Genomic DNA, 20,095 nt, shown 5'->3' with positions numbered 1-20,095 from the left:
AGTGTCACAATTTGACCCAATTGGAAATCCAAAATTTACACGGACGTCTGGGTGGCTCAGACGATTAGGTGCCCGCCTTCTCCTAGGGTCCTGATCCCCGGATTCTGGGATTGAGCCCCATGTCAGGCTCCCTGCTGGACAGGGAGTCAGTCTGCTTCTCCCTCTGCCTCTCCCTGCCACGCCCCCTAGCTCCTGCTCTGTCACACTTCTTGCTCTCTCTCAAATGAATAAATAAAATCTTAAAAAAAAAATCCAAATTTACTAAAATTATTTGTATGGCAAAAGATAAAAGGAGGCCAATTGGCTTTTGTCCCTACAACATAATTCTGAATTAACTTTATTTTTTAATAATAATATTTTTATTATGTTAGTCACCATACAGTACATTCCCAGTTTTTTATGTAAAGTTCCATGATTCATTACTTGCATATAAAACCCAGGGCACCATGCAATCTGAATTAACTTAATGTCTGCTAAGATGCATGGGTTGGCTAACCTTCATGGACTTAATACGAGGGTTCAAACGATGGTTATACTAGTAAAATAACTGCATTCTCTAGCTTCTGTATTTAATGCTTTGACATCTCAGGCCTTGGTGACTTTGGAGGGACTGTCCCTGACAGGCATAGTTAATTTTTGGAGATGGTCCACAGCTTGCCTCTGAGCACACCTTTCACATGTAAACCAACCAATTCAGGGCCTTTGCCCCCAACCACTCCCTCTAAGAAGCTCTTACACTCTGGGCCACCATCCCCTGCCCTGATCACCCCAGGGCAGGGACAGACTACTCCAGACACCACTGTGGCCCAGACCCACTGAAATTATTCCAACTAACCAGTCTTAAACGTGCTCACCCTGCCTCACCTGTCCCTTCCCGTGGAAACCACAGTGAAGGCTCTTGCCCACATTTTCCCTTCACTCCCTCTTTCTCCTGACTGACCCTGGTGCTTCCCTGGATGGCCCTTCAAGGCTCTCATGACCTCCTTTCTTGGGATCTGTGTTTCTAAAGAGCTTCTTCCTTTGTGACAGTTATTTCTATATCTTCCTTTCTTACCATACCTGATTAGAATATACCCTGGTCCCATTAAAACTCTGAGACCGCCTAGGGGCAGCTGGGTGGCACAGTCAGTTAAACTTTCGGCACAGGTCATGATATCAGAGTCATAGGATTGAGCCTCTTGCTGGACTCTGTGCTCAGGGTGGAATCAACCTGGGATTCTCTCTCCCCCTGCCCCTCATCTCCCCCCTGTTTACTCTTTCTCTCTCTCTCTCTCTCAATCTCTAAAATAAATAAGATCTTTTAAAAATGAAACTCACAAGGGAGACCAACAAATTTAAAAGTGGTAAATATTTTGCTATTATATATTTGGCCAATATGTTCTGTTCAGTGCCTATTTCAACATCTTGAATTTGAAGGCGACATGTTTTACCTTGTTATGCACAGGGCACCCAAACCACACTGTTATCACACACAATCCTTGAGGGCAGGAACTTACTGCACCCATCTTTCTCCAGGAACATAGGTATGACATCACTTTTGTGACATCCTACTGTGAGGACATTTGTTTGACACACTTGTTAAGGACATACAGGTGCAGGGGCGCTGGGGTGGCTCTGTGGGTTAAGTGTCTGCCTTGGTTCAGGTCGTGATCCCAGGATCCTGGGAACAAGCCCCACATAGGGCTCCCTGCTCACTGGGAAGCCAGCTTCTCCCTCTCCCTCTGCCCCACCCACCCTTTGTGCACTCACTCTTCTGCGCTTTCTCTCTGGTAACTAAGTAAAATCTTTAAAAAGAAAAAAGGACACACGAGTCCAACATCGCTCAGTATTTTTTGGGTTCTGGACACAACTTATTTCTTGTTTATAAATTTTACTGAAACCCATTTATGCTGTTACTTGTAAATGAGCCCACGTTGGGTGGGCTCCCCTAAACAATAGGCTCTAGAATCCGTCCAATTTAAACCACCTGTTAGGGGGCGACTGGGTGGCTCAGTTGGTGAAGCCTCTGCCTTTGGCTCAGGTCATGATCTCGGGGTCCTGAGATAGAACCCCACATTCGGCTCCCTACTAAGTGGGGAGCCTGTTTCTCCCTCTCCTTTGGATTCCTCTGCCAGCTCAAGTTCTCTCTCAAACACATAAATAAACTTTTTAAAAAATCCCCTGTTAGTGCCCTAGTGAAAAGGCCTTAGCAACCTCCTCTCCCACTTTCTGGAGTCCCTGGATCACCCATGGTATCTGTAAATTGTCCATGGGTTCCCAATGCAAGAAACGGCCCTCCTTGGCCCTGGGTTATAGACCATGAAAGCAACAATTGCTGGCCATGCACTGGGCTCTCCTGGAAATAGAGACTCTCACGGATTCTGAGCCTTCATATCCAGCTGTCTGTTATTCCGTGGGTCATGGTACCGCCCACCAGCTCAATATAGTTAGCAAGGCCTTCTTGCTACAGGCTGAAGCCAAAGTCTGCTTATCCTACTTGAGGCTGGGGGTGGTGCCTCTGTCCACAGTCCATTGCCAGACTCCATGGTGCTGGAGGACGTCAGCCCTTCCTTCTACCCTTGGACACCTAGAGATTCCCATGGGATCAACTGAGTGAACATCAATGGAATTGATACATTTGGTTTTGACGACCGCCTCTCACTCTTGCTCGGGTGCCAACTTCACTTCCTAGGGAAGCACCTCTCCTACACCTTAAAAGTCTCAGTGCGGGTTGAAATTGACATGGAGACAGCAGAATCCACTGTGACGGAAAACCTCAGATTAAGACTCAGTATTGGGGCACCTGGGTGGCTCAGTTGGTTGCATGTTTGCCTTTGGCTCGGGTCACGATCCTAGGGTCCCAGGATTGAGCCCCACATAGGGCTCCCTGCTCAGCTGTGGGCCTATTTCTCCCTCTCCCTCTGCAGCTCCCGCAGCCTGTGCTCTTCCCCTACTTTCTGTGGCAAATAAACATAAAACCTTAAAGTAAAAATGCAAAGAGGTCTGAATGGATGGTTTCCTGCATACAATGGAGCAATTAGCCTTGAACTGCAAATGAAGATTTGGAGTGGCTTTTGAGAAAATGGACTAGGCAGTCCATCATGGACATTTGGAATAAAAATCGCTTAAATCCTGATGATAGGAGCTAGTTAAATAATTTAGGGTATATCCATAAATGCTGGGTTTTCTTTTAAAGAACAAATTGGAATTCATTCACATTTTGGAAGATCTCTAAGGCAGAGTGATTTAAAAAAAAAAAAGTCAGAAAATACTATACTCCCAAATAGGCAAATACACATATATTTCTAAAAGGCCGGAGAGAAATCAGGTTACCCATAGAGTGATTTCCTAGGCAACAGAAAAACAAATGGAACAAAAATTAAAAATGAAAAAAAAGAGAGAGAAATGGGACTTAGCGAGGGTCAAGCAAATTTACATTTTTTTTTAAATTGTACACATCTTGTACTTTCATGCTGTTCACCTTGTTTCTCGTACAAGGTGTGTGTGTTCGTGTATTTGGTAAGTTCGGAACATTAAAACCAGTTGATGTGTTCCTTACCCAGGGTATATGTAGATACCTGCTCCTTGTGAAAACATTACAGCATTACAAACAATATTGGAAGTATCCTTGGACCACAGCCTCCAACCCCACCAATGTCTACTCTCATAAGAAGTCACCACTGTTTTCAGTTTGGGGAATACCTCTGCAGTCATTAAAAGACCTCTGTTCTTGTTAAGTCATAAAAGAATATTTTTATTAAGCTGAAAGCAAAACTGCAAATACATTATGTTTTGCAAAAGGCCATTTTGGGCTAAGGTAGACACACAGAGTGACTTGCGTTCTTCAAAGCGCCGTCTCCTCTGAGGCTTGAGAATCGTCTATTTCTTTGAGGGGCCTGTGGCCGCCATTCCAACCTTCGTGGCAGGTGACAGTATTTGGGGCGTGTATGTGGGGAAAGCATCAGTGACAGCATTTAGAAGAAGGTGCTCCGATCTATCCGTTTCTGGTCCTGGGGGGGTAATGAGAGACACAGCTGTGGTGCGGGGCTTCACATCTTTTTTTCGGGCTGTGGATCCTAGGGCAGTGTTCAGATGTTGTGGGCCTTGTTTCTTAGCCACTTTTCCCCTTCCTCCTGAATCTGGGGGCTTCACGTCATGAGCAGAGGGTTTAGGTGGTGGAGAAGCTGAATGTGATTCTGCTTCTAGAAACTGGACGAAAAGTCCTGAAAAAGAATTGTTGGCCATAGCTCGGTGATTTGTTTTCCCAGGTGTGTTGGGGGCGCTTCTGGATCCAGGCCCCCCAGTCACCCAGCTGGTAACCCCACCAGGCCTTTCACTGAACAGCTGGCGCATCTGGTCTTCTTGGATCCCCAGCGTGCCTGCCATCAACCTTAAGGCTTCCTGCCGGTCGGCATCAGGTGCTTGCAAAGAGCCCACGAAGAGTCTCCTCAGGAGGGTTTTGTCCACCATGCCTTCGGACTTACTTACTAAGTCCATCAGTTTCTTCTGGGTGTCCTCCAGGACTTCCTGCTGGACCTCGTTCTGTTTCTTGACTTCTTGGAGCTGGTCTTCCTTCAGACCCAAGTCAGCCTTTGCTTTCTGGAAGCGTCCCTGCAATGACTTCAGTTTCCCTTCTAGGCTGTCTGCCTTTTCCATCCACTCGGCGAGTTCCAGCTTGAGGGCGGCTAGAACGTGACCGTACTGCCTCCCTTCCTCCTGGGAGGCTGCAAGCTGGAAGGCGGCTTCCTCTTTCTGCTGGGTGACCACGTGCAATTGCTCCCGCAGCGACTGCACCTGCACACTGGCTCGATGGCTCGCGTTTTCCAAGGCCGTGGAAGACAAAACGAGCTTTCCCTGCAAGACCGTCACTTCCTCTCTGAGTTGAGCCACTTTGCCTTCTGAGACCAAAGCTTCGCGGCGACGAGAATCTTCAGCTTCTGAAGCGACGTGACGCCATCTCTCCAGCTCCTGGGTGAGGCGTGATTCTCTCTCCCGTAAATGGTGCACCTCCTTCTGGAGGGCACAGGTTTCCATTTGTTTCTGTGTCAGTGTCAGCAGGACTTCCTCTCTCTCCTGTGGACACACAACTGTCTGGTCCTGCACGGATGCAACTGCATCGACGAGCCGCTTCGCTTCCCCGGTCTCGCCCTCTTCTTTCCCTCGCAATACTTGCTCCAAAGCAAGTGCCTTCTCTTCCACCGCAGTGGACTGGGATTCCTCCTCTCTCGGCAGCATGGAAAGCCGCCTGTTGGTCTCTTGCAAGGCCTGATTTTCCATTTCCTTTTCTCTACACGTTTCCACGAGCTTTGCATTTTCCTCTTTCAGTTGACACACATCCGTTTCAAAATCTGCTAGTCTCTCCTTCAAATCGGTGACTGCCTGCCTCAAAAGGTCATTTTCACTCACTTGGCTACTGAAGTTCTCCTGCAAAGAAAGCAATTCCTCACTTTTCGCTTGTAGTCGGAGCTCTTGATCCGGAATGAAGTTTTGCAGAACGGTCTGTTTCTCCTTCAGCGGCTCCATGTCGGAATCCCCGTGTTCCTGCTGTTTGCCTTCTCCTGGGGACGCGGCCGACACGGAATCCATCCATCTCTGCTTCTCTTCCTGGAGGGTTCGAATCATTGTATCTTTTTCTTGCATTGATTTTTTTAGCTCTTCTACCTCCTCTTGGCGCAACTGAGAAGACTGGCTCACTACGTCAGATGTCACGGCCTTCAGAGAGTCGGCTGGCTCTGAGGAGTCGGGGGAGGGCTGCAGGAAAATCGCGTCCAGTTTCCCTAAGAGGAGATCCTTGGCGTGGCAATTCTCCCCGATGCTGAGCTGAATTCGTGCCAGGTCCTTCTCTAAGTGTTCTAAGGTTATTTCCTTGCCTCTGTAAGTCTGGATCAGGTCCATAGAGGTCGCCTGCAGTTTGGAATCCTCCTCGCTGCCAGTGCAAGCCCGCGCCTGGAGCTGGCGAAGATCGCTCTGAAGCTGGGATGCCCCCCGCTTCATGTTTTCGACCGTGGTCATCACCTGCTCTTTCCACTCTTCCATGATCTTCACTCGCTGTTTGAACGTGTCCCGTTCCCGCAGAAGCTCCTTGAACTGATCGATGTGAACGCCGCGAACCTCATCACCAGTGCTGGAGGTCTGCAGGATGGTCAATAAAGTCTGACATTTCTGACTTAAGGCATCCACTTCGAGGTCTTTTTCTCGAATAATGTGTGATAAATTCTGAATCGTTTCTCTAAACATCTCCTGACCACTACATTCAATTCTCGGGGACAGTTTCCGATTTTCCTCTTGCATCCTCTGGAGCTCTGCTTCTTTGGCAGCAAGTCTCTCTGTCATTTTCTGATACTCCCTTGTCAGATGGCTATTCTCCCTCGTTTTCTCATTTAAGACAGCCAACACTTGGTCGCTTTTCGAAGCACACTCTTGCAATTGCTGCTGAAGTCGCTCCACGTCCACGTGCTGGCGCTGAGAAGCTGCAGAGATTCTGCTGGAAAGACCCTCGATCTCCAAATCCTTCTGCTGGATAATCTGAGTTAGTTTACCAATCTCCTCTTTGGACAGCCGATCGATCTGTTCGGTCAATCGGATGTTCTGTTCAGTTAGAAGCTTCAGCTCCACTTCTTGCTCTTTTATTCCTTGGACTGATCTTTGAGTTTCGCCTTTAGATGGATCAAGCTTCTCACTTCCGTTCTCTCTAGGAAGAGGCTGACTGCTTGTGACTTGAACGTCGTCACAGTGCTCTGCTGCAATGTGCTGGCTTTTGTCAGGCAGCTGGGCTTTCATTTGGTCTAATGTGTCTTGCAAATTCTGAATCTCCTGGTCTTTCGCTGCAAGGAGCTGAGCGCGTTCAATATGCAGCTGCTCCTGCTGGGATTGAAGATGGTCCACTTTCTGCTTCTGCTCCTGTAGAGACTGAAGCAGTCTTATCTTCCCCTGCTGCTGGTTGTGAATGATCTTCTGTTGTTCCTTTACTTCCTCCTCGAGGTCATCTTTTAACTCGTTCAGTTGGAAGACTTCACACTCCAGTTTGAGGATTTTAGGGTCAACCACAGGTACAGGGCGACTCTGTTGTCTCAGGCGCTCCAGTTCTTCTTTCAGATGATGATTTTCGGCGGTCACGGAGGTGAGACGCATGTCTTTGTCCTCCACGGTTTGCTCTAAAAGGTCATTGCTTCTTGAGGCTTTTTCTTTAATGACCTGTGTCAATTGCTTCTGCTCCTCCAAAGCAGAGGACAGCATGTCCTTGGTTTCTCTGTGGTCGGCGTCCATCTGCTCGATCTTCTTTTGGAGGTGGAATATTTCCAGGTCTTTCTCTTGCATGAGTTGGATCAAACGTGCATGCTCTAAAGGTAACAATTTCTTGATGGTCTGCTTGTACTTCCTCTTCTCTTCCAGCGCCTTCTTCTCAGTCCGACACAATTTCGCTACTAACCGCCCTTTTTCGATCTTTAAAGCCCTCACAGCAATGTTGTTTTCCAGACACTCCTCGTTGTTACGGAGAATCGATTCTTCCAGCTGGTGTCTTACATCTTGGAGTGCCAAAACCAACTTCTGGTTTTCTGCTCTGACATCAGAAGCAACGTTCTTCAGATTGTCGTTCAGCCGCTCCATCTCTGCAAGTTGTTGCTCCACCCGTCCAAGCTCACTTTCCCTTTGCTCATACTCACGTAGTTGTTGGCGGTGCCTCTCAATGACGTCGGCCAGTTGCTTCTTGTGGAGACTCTGTAATACCGATACTTCAAGTTGGTGTTCATCTAGCTCCTTCATCCATTGTTGTTTTAGGTCCCTGATGGTGGTCTTCAGTTTCCAAATTTCACTGGAGTCTACTATCTTTGATGACGACTGGGACAAACGCCTCCAGTGACTAACCTCAGCCTCCAGTGTTTCGATGTCCTTCAGGAGTCTGTTGATTTGTGCCTGTGATGTGATGAGGTCGGCGAAGTCCATCTCCTCGCCAGTGGAAGTTCCCTTTGTCACGTGCCCGGTGAAATCAATGTGGCTGGTGAAGGAAGGCTCTCTGCCATCCACTTCCCCTGGGGAATGGTCTAGGCCAGAGCCCAGGCCACCAACCCAAGGCAACATCTCTGCGGGTCATAAAACTGTCCTGGTCCACTGTGAAAAAGCGTCCAGTGCAGTCGGACTACCCCGCCAAGTGTCCCAGAGCCCCTGCCTGCGCGAGCCTAAGAATCCAAAGACAATAAGCGTTTCTAGGCAACGCTTGCGGGGGCCCGGCCCCCCTCCCCTCTGCAGGCCAGGTCCTTAGGAAAGGCCAAGGCCTTGAGCCTTCCCAAGGCCGTCTTTGGCCACTGGTCCCGGTCCCAGTCGCTCCTCCCCACGAATTCCCACGCCAGGGCTGTGCCCCTTCCGCTTCTTCCCCCGCTTTCATGGCGGTCCTGGGCGGGCCCCGAGTGAATGCTCCTGCCTGACCGCCACCAGGTGCCTGCCCACACAAAATTCACTTGGCCCTCGACTTTCCCCCTAAGTGGTATCACAGTACACAAACTCCTTTGGCGTGTGCTTTCCACGCAACCGAATCTTTTTAATGGAGGTGAAAGGTACACAGTCCCACGCACCCATCCACCTAGGAGTGAAGGTCCTAGGTGCATTTGACAAATGTCTACACGCGTGCAAGGCATGGCCCTCAAGAGACTTTGAGCATTTCTAGCCTCCAGAGGCTCCAGAGTGACCTGTCCCCTCCCTGCCTCGTTAGCCTGTGGGGACAGTGAGTCCCACTCCTGGGTTTGCTGGTTCACTGGCGGCCCGGAGCGCTGTGACCCATCAACTGCCTCCCGCAGGTGTGCGGCCTAGACCGGGCAGAGGGTCGCGGGCGGCGGCGAAGACCGTGCTGGATAGGGGGCTCCTGGCATCTCACAAGAGAGGCCTAGGGTTCAGTTGTTGGGTGGAGGAGGGGCTGGAAACCACACCCCTTGCCTGGTCCCACAAGGCCCCCCGGTGGGCGGTGCCACTGGATGAGAGGCGCCAAGGGCGGGGCGCCTGTCTGGGAACAGCTCCTGGGCCCTGAGGCTATGTAGCCCCACCAGCGGTCTTGGAGCTGCCCTGCCCAATCCCCTTGGGCTGCGGCCTCCACCAGGAAGACGCAATCCAACTGCATGAAGCAGCTGCCAGCCAGACCGTGGGCAGTTCCGCCAGGGTCGTGGGAGTCACCGAACCCGGGGCTGTGCCATACAGCGACCTGTTACCCAGCTCGGGGCACCAACGGGGTCCTCTCTGCCCATTGTCCTGTTTCTGCAAAGCATCGCCCTGGAGTCATTGTCTCTCAGTGTTTAGTGCTTCCCCTACCCCCTTTTCCCTGCTCTACATGTTCCCTCAGGATAGTTTTTGATTTCTAGCCACATAAAGTCATGAGTTTTGGGTTCTGTCTCCAATCACACATGGTGCACATGTTCTGGGTGTTTATGGGGAAAGGGAGCTGGGGGATGGTCCCACGATGACTGTCCTCTTCCTGTGGGAATGCCAGTTCATCTCCCCAGTGTTGGAGTCCACAGCCAGGAAGACCATTTTGTCTATGGCCGGATTGGGAGCCTTAAGCCCCTCGATCATGAGAAGCGTCATTTGACGTGCTGGGAAGCAACAACGCTAAGAGAAATGCAAGTGTGTGGCTGAGAGGGTTGCACTGGGAGAGAAGTGGAACACCAAACACCCCTCCCCCTCCACTTCTGTGTTTCTCATCAGCTCCTGGGCCCTGGGCTGCCATGCATGTGCACCTCAAAACCCCTCCTGAAGGCTCAGGAGGACACACAGTGATAGGGAAAGGAGTGGTAGCTTGGGAGACAGGCAAGGCCACTCCCTTTGCCTGAACCACAGTGCTCAGGAGGCAGCCACAGAGCCATTCTTATGTCTCCCTGGGGTCGTGGCCTCCTTCCTTCCACCAACACCAGAGAGGGTCATTCCCAGGACTGTGCTTGGGGTGCGCTTTCCCCAACAGGATCTGCATGTCTGCCCCAGCACCGGCCCAACTCCCAGTCAGTGGAACTCAAGCACACCAGTCAGCATGTGTGGTTGCGGGCCTCAGCAGGGAGCCTTGGAGACCCACACAGGCCAGATGCAGGTCACATTCAGGGCACCTCATGCCTAGATACAGTCAGTTCACATTGGTTCTCATCGTGTTGGCAAAGATGGAACATTAGTTTGGAAACGGATGGTGACTTCCATTTGAAAAACAGAACAGGAGCTAACACACAAGCTGGCCAGCGATTGCCAGTTCCCTCCCAGATAGTGCTTGTCACCTCTGAAGCCAGTTAGTTAGCGAAGGAGCAGGTCAGGTTGACCCCATGTCTTCATTTGAGGTGGGGTAACCCTAGTTATAATGGGAATTGTTTTACTCACCTTCTCTTCACTTCCCTAGTGAGAGATTCCTGTTCCAGACTTATGGGGAGTTCTTGACACCCATCAGATGTGATTTTTTATTTTTAAGATAGAGAGAGACCACAAGCCGGGAGTGCAGCAGGCAGAGGGAGAAGCAGACTCCCCACTGAGCAGGGAGACTGATGTGGGACTCAATTCCATGACCTGAGCCGACGGTGGATGCTTAAGCAAGGGGAGCCACCTAGGCGCCCCTGACAGATGTGGTTGACAGCAGTTCACTAGTCACATATGCTCACAGCTCAGGGGGGAGGATCACACACACCGTGCAGGGCTGGGCAGGGATTTCTCTTGGGAACTGAGGGAACAAGCAGCGGCTTGGAAGGCAAGACTTTGTCCTAAAGGTGGAGGGGGGCTGCAAGTCCTGGTTCCGATGGGAGGGTATGAGTGGATTGCTTGAAGAATTCAGTGGGCTTCTAGGGAATGGAGAGTTGCTCCTCAAAAATAAAAAAACCAGGCACTATGTCTGGTCCCTCTGATGAGAAGGGATTTTGGTTAGGAGACCTTACTTTGCATTAGGCCATTTGAGCCCCTCCTTGATTTTCCAAGGCTTCAAGACAGCCCTTAGTATGGAATCTTAATTTCAGGCTTATAACACAAGAGGATATGAAAAAGTAATTCTTCTTAGAACTAATAATGGGATTTCACAGTGACACAGCATACAGAGTAAACACGTAAATGTAAGTTGTATTGTTATATGCTAGCAATGAACATGAGGACAGCACGATAAGTACATTCATCATTACTAGTAAAACTAAACTACCTAGGGATATATCTAATAAAGCAGGTCAAGGACTTGCATGCTGAAAGCTATTTAGCACTAATAAAGGAAATCAAAGATAAAAATAAGTAAATAAAAGGTAAAAATAAAAATTTTATCTTTTATCAAAGATAAAAAAGAGAAGATGCCTGGGTGGCTCAGTCAGTTAAGAGTCTGCCTTCAGGTCAGGTCATGAACCAAGAGTCCTGGGATCAAGTTTCCCATCAGTCTTCCTGCTCTGTGGGGAGCCTGCTTCTCCCTTGGCCTCTGCCTCTCTCTCTGTCTCTCATGAATAAATAAATAAATAAAATATTGGGGAAAAAAGGGAGAGATATACCACATCCGTGAATTGTAAGATTGAGCATAGTAAAGATGTTAATTTTCCCCAGATTTGTGAAGAGATTTAACGCATTCCTGTAAAATCCAGTAAGGTTTTCTTTTTATTTTTGTCGTGATAGACAAGACTATGCTAAAATGTATGTGGAAAGACAAAAGACTTAGAATAGTTTCAAAAACAATTTAATAAAAGAATCATAAAATGGGAACATACAGTGTACCAAGTTTCAAAACTTATTAGATACTTATAATAAGGAAGACAGTGTGTCATCTCCAGGACAGACACAGAGATCAATAGAACAGAACAAAGAACCCAGAAATCGTCCCCACAAATACATCCAACTGATTTTGAAAAAGGTGCTAAAGCAATTCAACTGAGGAAAGATAGCCTTTCAACTGACTGTAGGCATTTAAAGCTGTGATGAGCTCACAGGCCCCAGACTCAGAAAAGAACACCAGCAGGGAAGGAAGATGGTGGTTTGTCTGAGGTCCTACCAGGTGCTGATGGGAAAGGAGGGATCGTTTGTGCCCAGCTCAGGATGCAAGCTCCAAGCGCTGGGTGTCAGTTTCTTTCATCATTCTGAGTCGAGATCCTCCTGATCCATCAATTCCACAGGCTCTGGGGATTGTCCCGTCAGCTCCCACACTGCAAACCGGGGTCACCCCTAACTGAGCATCCAGTGCTCCAGACTCCATTAGCCTTCCCATTAGCATCATTGTCAGCCTATATGAGGTGGCAAGATCGTTCTCAGTAACTCTGTAAGTACATCCTTCCAGTCCAGCAAAAAAGAGAGCTCTTCTAGCCTAGCCACTCCCTCCCGTTCGACCCTGGCATTCATTCTGATTGGACAAACCCACCACCACCCTCCCCAGCTCTGAAGTATGGTGAGGGTGTTTGTGTGTGTGACCGGCCAGGCCTTGGTAAGTTTCACCATGTTTCAGGCGAGGAGCCTCATCTGATCCACAGGGATTGAAAGGAGGGTTTAGTTCTTCATCATTAACTCAGGCTGTTGTAGAAGAAAGAATGCTGGATAGACAGAACACCAAATGCCTACTTTAGCCTCTTGGGGAGAAGTTTCATGGTTAATGTCTGCTTTTTGCTCCAATATGAATGTCCACAGGGGTTTTACATTTCAGATTCTCTTTTCTTGACTTTGTCAGAGGATGCAGATGAGCTGGCAGTGAACGTTCTCTGACATTGTCTCATGACATAGTTGAGGACTACCCCAGTATAGTCTCCTCTTTGGAGGCATCGCACAGCCTGAGTGAGACGCCTGAACTAGCCAGTAACAAACTCCACTCCCGTGTCATAGAGGTCTAGCTCCTTCATCAGCAACTTAAAGGAGTTGGGCCTGCCTGCAGGAAGCCTTTGGCGTGGCCCTCAGTGAAAAAGTGACAAGTGTCCTCTGAATCAGGAGCTTTTTCTGAATCCAAGGCTCAGCAAAGAACAGAGGTGTCCTTTGCTTAGAAAACGACAAGAGGCATATCAATATATCTGCCCCACCTTCTTCCAATTACTCTCAGCCTCACCATCCACACCTATGGGATTGACACCTTATACTAATTGCCCTTGACTCTTACTACTTACTAATACCCATGGAATGTGTCCACTGGCAAGCTGGGAGACTGTGCTCATTCAGTGGTTTGCATTACCCTCTTAGCAGAGGACCACTCTCAAGAAAGTGGTGTATTTGATCTCACCACTCCCCCTGGCAAGCCTCCCTAAGCTCAGCCTTCCCCACTGTCATTTCTACTTGGGGTATCAATGAGCTCTTGTTCCTCCATTAAATACTAAGTAAGTTTTTGACACCTGATCTTGCCCAAAGTATGTACCCTGGGTTTTTATTGTGCGTGTGTGTGTGTGTGTGTGTGTGTGTGTGTGATCCAAGGTTCTTAAAAGTTTGAGTAGCTCCATTCAGTGCTCCTGGCAGGGAAATGGAACATAGAAACACGTTTATTTATCTAGAAAATGTTTTCTAAGAAGTGCAGTACAAAAAATGAACATCTTAAATATGCATAATAATGAAACACCTGTGAACCACCCCAACTTGAGAAATTATTGAGGTGCCTTTGTAATCCTTCCCCTTCAATGTTCTACCCTCCCCACTCCCTAAAGGTCACAAATGTGGTGATCTTGTTTCCCTTTCCCCCTCTCCTTTCTTCTTCTGTGTAGTATTTTATCATATGTGTTTCTCTAACATTCGTTTTGCTTGGTTTGAACTTTTCAAAAATGTTCTATTCCCTTCTTTCAGTGAATAGTATGTTTCTTAAATTCAGCGATTGATGCTTGTAACTGGCAGCTCTAGTTTGTTTTTACTGCTACATAGTTTTCCATTGTACCAGTTTTCTGCACATTCCCTCCTCCACATTTGAAAGGCGATTATGTGCGCAAAGCCCTTACTTAGCACAACTCTTGGCGCAGAGTCAGCGCTCCATGAACATTTGTTCAGTGGTTGAGACTGAGCCCCGACTAACGGTAATACTAATACTATTTCCCCGGGCTGGATTTTCTGCGCTTCGCCCCAACGCTGAGGTTCCTGCTAGCTCTGCACCCTGCCGGGTGAATGACAGTTATAAAATGTTCTGAACAATAAGGAGAAACCCTGTGCACTCCCCGCACCCCCATGACTACAATTCCCAGAAAGGATTGCTTTCCCCCTTCACGCTCCTGGGCGTGCTTCCGCGTTTGGTGGGCGTGGCCAAAGGAATTATCCAATGAGCCCTTCCGTTGGCCGAGGAGGCGGAGAAATTGTCCATTGAGTGTCTGGGCAGATGCGCCATTGAGTGGGAAGGTTGTTAGGGCCGCTGACATGTTTGCGTCACTGAGTCGCGTCAAGTGAGCGCGGTGGAAGGAGCCTTTCTCTTCTGCTTTCTCTCAGACTCGCTTATTTCCCGCAAGGTCTGTGGACCCCGCTTCCATGTCCCGGATGGGCACAGCACCGTGGAACCTTCACAGGTATGGCCAGTAGGCTGAGGACGCCCTCCTTCACCTCCTGTTCTTCCTCCTCGACAGACACAGACGACGACGGTGTGCGCGGCACTTACGAAGATGCTTCTACGTCCAGAGGTGCCTGCCGGGCGCGGGGTCAGGGGCCGGCGTCCCCGGGGGGCTGGTGCCTCGGGCCTCGGGGGGAGTCGGGCCTGTGTCTCAGAAACACGCGTATTCGCCAGAATTCAGCCACTTTTTGTCGCTTTCGCGACCCTCGTTTCACACGTGTGAAGTGCACAGGACGAGGGCTTCATTCCTGGAGTGATAATTATCTCACCTGTGCTGTGCGCCGGGCCTGGGGATGGCGTGACTGGGACTCCGGCGCTGAACCGGGCAGACGGGGTCTTGGCCTTCTTGGGGCTAAAGTCTGGCTGCAAGACGGAGGAGAAGCAAATAAGTATAGTGTTGATGGGGGAGGAGGAGTTCACGTTCTCTCTCTCTTGAATAGGTTACTTTCCATCGGGGGTGTCAGGATCCCCATTGTGCACCTGAAACCAGGCCAGTCAAGGTGTGTGTGTGGAGGGAATGGCCTGCCCAGGACCACGTAATATTGGTGTGCAGAGCCAGTGCTTGCCAGAGGTCTTGCGTGTATGCTACAGGAGTCTACATTCTTAAGAGAGTAGTCGGGGCAACGTGGTGAGCAAAGATGTGTGTCACAAATCGGAAAGCAGGAGACTTGAGTGTACCTCATTCATTTGTTCATTCAGCAAAAAGTGTTGAGAGATGTACCCTTCCTTTTGGGTTGGTGTTGGGTATTCAGTGATAAATTCACATGATAAATAGGACTGACACGGTGTCTGACATACTCACAACTGGTTTAGTAAACACAGGAAGCAAATAATTACCTATGAAATAAATTATAGTATTGCTTTGAGTGCTGAGAAATACAGCTGGGTTAGAGTTTGTAATTTAGGCAGTAATGTTTAAGCTGAGAACAGAAGGCTCAGAACAAAACAGGGATGGAGGGGTGTTGTTCAGTTAGAAGAGGGAAGGAGTGTGAACTGTTAAAGGAATTGAGAGAATGCCCTTGAAGCTGGGGCCACGTAGAGACTGTAGGGTGGGGAAAGCCAAGGTTTGGGGTTAAGACTTGCACTTTTTGTAGGTTCTTGGAGACTAAGCAGAGTGATTGAAAACATGGAGTCCAGAGCCAAGCTGATCCAAGCTCTGCCACTAGCTGTGTTACTAAACCATTCTGCATCTCAGTTTTCTGATCTGAGACTCGGGGATGATAATAATCCCACTTCATAGATGATCATAAAGATTAAATGATACTTAACGTTAATAAAACACTTAGAGCTATGTCTGACATGTAATAGATGTTAGTGGTGGTTGATTCAAGAAATAGATAAATACATACAAACGTACTGAAGACTTGGAGGCAGCGTATGGTGAAATTATCGAACGTAAACGGCTTCCACCCAACTTCATTTCTTCTGCAGTTTTCAGGTGCTGTTGACCACGTGTAGCACTGTTGAATTAGAAATAATTTTTCTCATATCGACTGGTCTTTGGTAAGAAAATCTGATGTGCCATCGAAATGATCAGAGAGAAAGAAAATACTTTTCAGTAGCATACTATGATTACGTTTATTTAAAATTTCTTGTTAGTATTGATTTATTTAGTATTCATTCGTAACAGTTTTTGAAGACTTGCTTACTTAAAAACAGTAAATTAACTGTAGAGTAATTTCAGACACAGCAAAAGGACAGAGAAGTAGTATAACTAGAGCTTGCCTTTTCTTGACTCTCTGTGGGATAGTTTTGATAATTTTTCTGTTCTTCTCTGCTTCAGTTTCCAATGCCCCCCTGTCTGCAGACATCTCAACATTGTAAGGGAAGTTTGGGTTTGGAATTATAGAGACTCTAAGGCAGTTGTACCCAGCCCAGAATGCACATCAGCAGAGCCTATGGGACTTTTTAAAGAAAATGCAAATGTCCTCTTCTAGACTCACTGAGTCAGAATCTTCTGGGATAGGTCTCAAGCTCTAAAGACCAGGCATGTATGCCATCGGGATGCATTTCTTCAAGGGTTTTTTTTTTTTTTTTTTTTTTTTTTTTTTTTTTTGCACTGGGCTTTCCTTCATCGGAACAACATGCAACAAGATTGTGAGAATCTATTTGTTAATGTTTGAAAACATTTTCCAGGGCTCTGTCTTTCAAATTCTGTGATTTCGTGCTCTAAATCTTCACTGTAGTGTGTTAAACCCTTAAACCTTTTCAGAAAGTCATGTTATTAATAACATCAGGATTCCGGTCATGAATCATGGGCAAATCACTTTCTGCCTCAATCCTCTCTTTGGAACGGGGGTAGGAATGGTAAGGATGTAAGGATTAAATGAGAAATAGAGCCAAGGCAGTCAGCACAGGATCTGGCACAGAGTGAAGCATTCCATAAATTATTATTACTAGTTTCGATTTTCCTGCATTTTTTTCCTTTTTAGATTTTATTTATTCACTTATATTAGAGAGGGAGTGCATGCTCCTGGGGTGGGGGGCAGAGGAGGAGGGAAAGGGGAAAGGGAGGGGGAAAATCTCAAGCAGAATCCACACTGAGTGTGGAGCCTGACGTGGGGTTGGATCTCACGACCCTCAGATCATGACCTGGGCCGAAATGAGGAGTCGGATACTCAACCAATAGGCCCCTTGATTTCCCTCTATCTGAACATTATTTGGTTGATGTTACTATCTCCTAGATGTGGGTCAGGCTGGTTCCTGTCACCCTAGGTTACAGCCAAAAACCCCTAAAATCACAATAAGAAAGCCAGTTAGCCTCCCAGGAGTCCTAGGATGCTGCTGTTTTGGTGTGTTCCCTCCTTCAGTACAGAGCCCTCCTGGGGCTACCGTGCAAGGAATGGCCTGAGATGACCGCTGGGAGGATTAGATGTGAAGTGCTCCTCCCGGTGCTTGGCACACAGCAGGTGTTCAATACTGGTAGTTAGTTCAGGACTATGTCACCATCATCAGTGTCATGACCTTCATCATGGACTGGTGCTGTCACTCCTACTGTCCTACACTTAGAACTCTTCTATAGGACATATTGGGTTTATATGTTATTGTATTCTAATAATTCCATTTGGTTCACCAGGGATCTTACGAGCGCTTACTGTGATCACCAACTCTTGTGACTCCCCATCTCCCCTCTCCTTATCTTCCCCATCCTGCTGTTCCCCTAAGGCAGTTCCCTCTTTTGTTTGCCCGGGGTCCACACCCCCAACCCCTCCCTGTGTCCTGGTAAATTCAGAGTCTATAAGCGCCAGCCTCCTCTCTTTCCTCAGCCTGTCCGTAGCCATTTCCTCCCTCTCTTTACTTTGACCCTGGCCCTTCTGGGGGTATCATCTGTTCTTGATGTCCCCTCAGGTGCTACCCGTGTTCTCCTACCCTGCATATTTCAGGATCGAAAGGGTTCAAGATTTGTGTCCTTCCTCTTCTTTGCCCCCATGCCATTTCTTTGAGATCCATGGTCCCCAGGTGGAGCACGCTGGCCTCCTCCTCATTACTGGTTTCTCCCTATGCCCCACTTACCTAATTTGTGGAAGACTTGGGTGGCAGGCCCAGAGCCTTCCTCTCTTTTTCAATTCTTGCCGTTGGCCTAGATGACCTCAGTGTGCGCATGGAGGACCCAGCCTCCATACAGGGCCCTCATTTTCTCAAACACCTCCTTGCAGCGATCACCTCTTCTCATCCACCTCTGTCACCACTCCCACCGTGGTGCCCTGGAGCTCCTCCCTAGTGCTGCACCACCTTGCAGATGAGCAGTGAGGCACCTTTCAACCCCAATGTCTTCTTTCCGGTGTGTTCGATCCGTCATTTCTGCTCTGCCCTCAGCATGCTCTTCCCTAGGACCTCCTTGGATTTCTGTGTCCTTTAGATGCTCCCTCGAGGCTCTCATCTCTCAGCTGAGCTTGGAGTCCCCAGCCCATGATTCAGTGATTGTCCTGGCAATGCTGCTTCCACCCTTGTCTTTCATCTGAGTAAACCCCAGTCCCTGGGTGAACCAAAGCATCCATGTTCGCCTTGAATCCTGATGGTGGAAATCACACAGCAGGCCAGCTTGGAACAACTGTGAGTTCTTGCCAGCCAGCCTCACCTGTGCCTTCATGGAGCTCCCCCATTCTGTGGTTGTCTGTGCAGCTCACTTTCCTGCTCTCCAGAATCCTTCCAGAAGCCATTTCCCACTCTCCTCAAACCTGTGATTGACACACGTCCTCCTTTGTTCTCGACATAAGATGGGCGATGGGATGGGTATTGCTTGACACAGACGATGGGAAGCTTCAGATCGGAACTCCATGAACATCCCTCCAAGAAAGTGAACCATCCTTTCCTACCGTGTCAGTGTTCAGCGTCCTCTACAACGGCCACTGGAAGCACACCTGTCTTTAAACACAGTGGGCTCGTTACTCATCCTGAGGGAGAACCCACATCATGGCAACTGTGGGGCTGATCAGGAAGAAAGAGGGCGTTAGAAAGAACTTACAGGATTTGGGCTTTGGGCAGATGTTTTTGGGAGTGTTCAAGGAAGCAGGGGTGTGCTCTGGACTGGGTGCTGTCGGGAGGCAAGGCAGTTCTGGGATTGGGTAGCTCCATCAGTCTTTTCTAGAAGGAGGTGTGAGTAGTGTGACGAATGGTGTCATTCAGATGGAAGGCAATCGCTCGAATCAGCTGGGAGAAGGTGATTGGTATTTTGTGGCTGGCACGACAACCTAGTTTTTGTCTTTTTGGACAAAAGAGGAAGTGGTCCTGTTTTCTCTCCCTTCATCATTTCGGCCACGTCACCTCACGCTGCTGTTCTGCGAGATGGTTTGTGTCCAAGAGGAGAACCATGTAACCTCTCTGTGAGCCCCAGGCCTGCTTCTACCAGCAGTGCAGTCTGGCTCGAGGTGCCAGGCCACCTCCTTGATGTCAGCACTGCTTTTCCTTCTTTCACAGTGGAGGAGGGAAGTCTTCAAAAGGCAAATAGGTGTTTTCCAGGCAGAAGAGACTAGCCTGGACATTGAAGCACAGGGCTGTGTCAGGCCACAAGACATTGGGTCCAGGAGCAGGTAGCAAGAGAGAATTTTGGAGAGGTTGTCAGATAATGAAATTGGGGAGGTCCAAGGGGTTTGAAATGGGGGAACTGAGTTGCTCTGGGTTTTCGAGCGATCCCCAGCAGCCCTGTGGGAGATGTGTTGGTGACCAAGGGCAAGTCTGTTCCCCTTTCCTTCCCTGGAGCCACAGCCCTGGCTCAGGTCCCTCCTCCTACCTGCTCAGTTGCAACATGTCCTTCTCGTTCTGCCTGCTTGTTGTCTAGCTGCCTCTCCCTTCTAAGTGCTCCTGCTCTGGCCAGGGTGATTTTTTGGGCATCCCACCTCTTCTCCTGTTACTGTGTTTCTGGAAACCTTTTGATTCCTCTTCAGGCACAAGGTGAGAATCTGCACTGCGTGGCATGATTCACTTTGCTTTTCGTGATCCTCTCACAAGGAGACCCTGGATCTCCCACTGCCAACTGGAAATCAGTAAATTGATGTCTCAGAATAATCGCACATCCATTCTTCCCAAAAGTGTGCTCGAGATCCCCTTCCTGTGTTTGCCTCCTTGCCACCCCAACCCCCCAACTCCGTGAATGGGGCCACTGTGTCCTTCAGGTCCTGCCTGCAAAAGGGAGGAGTCATCTGG

The 20,095-nt window shown here is 48.6% G+C and overlaps 2 pseudogenes across 11 annotated transcripts in view; one reads left to right on the top strand and one right to left on the bottom strand.

Annotated features, from left to right (window-relative positions):
- Positions 1–3,444: 3,444 nt before the first annotated feature.
- LOC123778084 (thyroid receptor-interacting protein 11 pseudogene) lies at positions 3,445–8,058 on the bottom strand (annotated as a pseudogene).
- Positions 8,059–14,223: 6,165 nt separating this feature from the next.
- Positions 14,224–20,095, top strand: part of LOC123778855 (thyroid receptor-interacting protein 11 pseudogene) — a 37,581-nt pseudogene continuing 31,709 nt past the window's right edge. For 10 of the 11 annotated variants that reach the window (XR_015727343.1, XR_006776022.2, XR_015727341.1 and 7 more), the window contains exon 1: positions 14,224–14,411. The product of XR_015727343.1 is annotated as a thyroid receptor-interacting protein 11 pseudogene, transcript variant X8 (transcript). Of the gene's footprint in view, positions 14,523–20,095 lie in introns of all 11 variants that reach the window. The other variant, XR_015727333.1, reaches the window with a different exon arrangement.

The sequence above is a fragment of the Ursus americanus genome, chromosome 2 (assembly GCF_024610735.1).
Source record: "Ursus americanus isolate L20-20 chromosome 2, mUrsAme1.1.p, whole genome shotgun sequence".
NCBI lineage: Eukaryota > Metazoa > Chordata > Mammalia > Carnivora > Ursidae > Ursus > Ursus americanus.
This window is presented reverse-complemented; position numbering and strand designations above follow the sequence as displayed.